Source organism: Cucurbita maxima, unplaced genomic scaffold, assembly GCF_002738345.1.
Source record: "Cucurbita maxima cultivar Rimu unplaced genomic scaffold, Cmax_1.0 Cma_Scf00340, whole genome shotgun sequence".
Taxonomy (NCBI): domain Eukaryota; kingdom Viridiplantae; phylum Streptophyta; class Magnoliopsida; order Cucurbitales; family Cucurbitaceae; genus Cucurbita; species Cucurbita maxima.
The window spans coordinates 22,667-25,742 of record NW_019272356.1 but is presented as its reverse complement, the minus strand read 5'-3'; the positions used below and the strand labels follow the sequence as shown (position 1 = coordinate 25,742).

The following is a 3,076-nucleotide window of genomic DNA, read 5'->3' as shown; positions in this document are numbered from 1 at the left end:
GATGCAATTGGGATTGTCCTTGCTTGACGTATTCTCGTGTATCGACGAATTGGATTGGGGGAATGATTTCTTGGCACTTTCAGCATTGTAAGAACAAGTTTGAAGAGAAATGGTGTAGAATTGCTCTTGAATTTTGAAGAAATCTCAGAGAAGGAGACCCAAAATCTAAAAGCTTATTGCCTAACTATTGGGAGCTCGATTGTTGTTCCAAACTATTGCCTAAACTTTCAACTTTACAGGGGAAGCTTAAACCGACATTGAGAGCTTCAGAATCACTATGATTTTGAGATTGAACTTTCTGAATAATCCGTAAAAAAATATCTACACTAGTCAGAGGACACATACTTTTATCCCTTTTTATTCAGAGTTCTTATAACCAACTACTCTAGTTTTCTATTAAACAATATCGTCACACATACATGACATTACTGCTATGCATGAAAGAATTCATTTACAACATTTCATAAACGGTGCTATGGACTTTAATGTTCATAATGAACTCATTAAAACAATATTGTTATGAACAACATAGTGGAAAACAGATAACATTAGTTTAAATAAAAATAAAGCAATGCCCTGATCTAACCTAAGGATCACTAAAAATAACATGAATGCAACTACCCTAACTTTGGTTTCTTGGCCTTGAACGCAACGTTGTCATCCGTAAATGGGTATCTTACCTTTACTTTAAAATAAGAGTAGCATGTGGTTTGAGTACTTTAATAAATACTCAGTAAGTAATCCCACTATTAGGGTCGAAATATGAATCACGTGTAATATAGTGGGACCTATCCTTTCATAAATACATTGTGGCATGGGCTTGGGCTTTGCTTTTCAGTCCGAGCAGAGTTGAATATGTTGTACTTCCCTACACACGACTCATGAATGTGCACATTGACCACCAGGTGGGTTGGTATAAGAGTACTCTATGGGTTTGCCTCGTCGAGCTTGTGCACACTCACACTACCAAATACCATGAAGGGAAAAGACCAGCATAATATCATAAGGAACATAAATATTATAAGGTATGTGTTTGTACTAATCATAATGGGGAAGTATCTCGATGCACCTCCCATATAAAATGCATGAGATCCCTAACATTAAAACACAACATAACGTTCCTATGAGACATACATACTTGATTCTTGTCATATTGTTCATGATTAACAATACATGGTTTTTCTAATGTTTCATAGGCATAGGGTGTACGAAACATAATATAGAAGTATCTTGATGCACGTGGTATACAAAATGCATGAGGTCCCATAACATCAAAGCATGACATATATTCATGGTGCTAGTCTTAGAAAGTTGAGTTATTATAGCTATGCTTTGAAGTCTTTAAAATTGAGTTATTACAGTTCTTATATGCTTGAAAAATCATGTCGTGACAATTTTAAATCTCTAGTGAGTTCAATTGATTTCAAAAAATGATATGCTATTGTATTTTTATTTTACCTTTATTTGAGTTGTCAGAAGTGGGATTTGAACCCATGCCCTCTAATCCCGCATTGGTTTGAGAGGAGAATGAAAGAATAACTTATAAGTGTCTGTAAACATCTCTAGTAGCGTGTTTTAAAACTGTGATTCTGACGACGATTTGTTACGGTAAAAAATGGACAATATTTTTTAGTGTTCGGAAATGGGAACGAAGCATTCCTTAGAAGAGTGTGGAAACCTCTCCCTAGTAGACTCATTTTAGAATTGTGAGGCTGATGATGATACGTAATGGACAAAATTGGACAATATTTGTTAGCGGTGGGTTTGGGCTATTGCGAAAGCTATCAAAGCAAGTCACCAAGCGTTGTGCCAGCAAGGACGTTGGGCCCCCAAGGAGAGTGTATTACAAAGAATTAGCTGGAATAGCTCAGTTGGTTAGAGCGTGTGGCTGTTAACCACAAGGTCGGAGGTTCCAAACCCTCCTTCTAGCGATGGTATTAAGTCTACCTACTCTAAATGAATTTAAAGGTAAAGATTGGTTATATATTGGCTTATTATGTTATGACTTGTTAGGATGTTACATGATATGAAAGTATGGTACTTATGATATTGTATACCCCACAATGCTATGTGCACTCCCTTCCCTCCATGGTATACCAATAGTGTGAGTGTATGCTAGTTGAAGCCCAGGTCAATGGGTAGGTATGCGAGCTCGCATGGGAGCAAATGTGTGTGTATGTAAGTCATATGAGTAGAGAAGTATGCACATCAAATTCTACCCGGACACGAATATGAGACCAAGGCCATGAAATGATATTTTATGATAACCATGATTTCATGTGCTTGCGTGAGTAGAGAAGTAGTGGAGTTACTTAATGAGTATTTCTTAAAATACTCAAGACAAGCACTACTCTTATTTTTTAGGTAAAGGCAAGGCACCTCTGCACAAATGACGATGTCGAGATGACGACCATGGGATCCAACGTACACAACACTAGTGAGATAGAGGGGTAGGATCAAACGTACAAAGACGGTTAACATCATGAGAAAGAAGGAGAAGAAACAAGATGTAGACAACGAGTTTTGATACGGAGGAATGAAGAAAGGAAAATGCATGGAAACGAGTGGAGAAGACGAAGTCCACCTGCTCGGACCCAAACTCGAATACCCGCAACCTCATTCTAGTCAAGCAACCCCATACCCAGTTTGGTCTAGTAACTAGATACCCACAAACAATCAGTCTAGTAGTCTAGTTCCTATGTGCTTTGCCCAAAACCCACATTCAAGCCCAAATACATAGAACACAGCCCAACCCACGGATCCACTACACAGACCTGTGCGCCCACATGAACATTCAAGACCTGCGCCTCGAACCACTTTGCAACCTGCTCATATGTCATTGTCCCTCAGCGATAGGGTCACTGTTGCATACACCGGCTCCTTCGGCTCGGGATCTCGAAGTCCTAGGCTAAAAAATGGCGTATTATGCTCGGTTTGACATTTTGACACCGACCTTTATGTTTTTTGCCCTTCCGAAGCTTATTTTTACTTTAATAGAAATATTTAAGATCAGTATAACGACTTATTTCTGAAGTTCAAGTTAAATTAAATTAGAAATGTAAATTACTAACGAAGC

General features: G+C 38.2%; 1 non-coding gene across 1 annotated transcript; it reads left to right on the top strand.

Moving 5' to 3' along the window:
• Window positions 1–1,856: 1,856 nt before the first annotated feature.
• Window positions 1,857–1,931, top strand: TRNAN-GUU. Its single transcript has one exon. It is a non-coding gene; the product is annotated as a tRNA-Asn (tRNA).
• The last annotated feature ends 1,145 nt before the right edge of the window (window positions 1,932–3,076 follow it).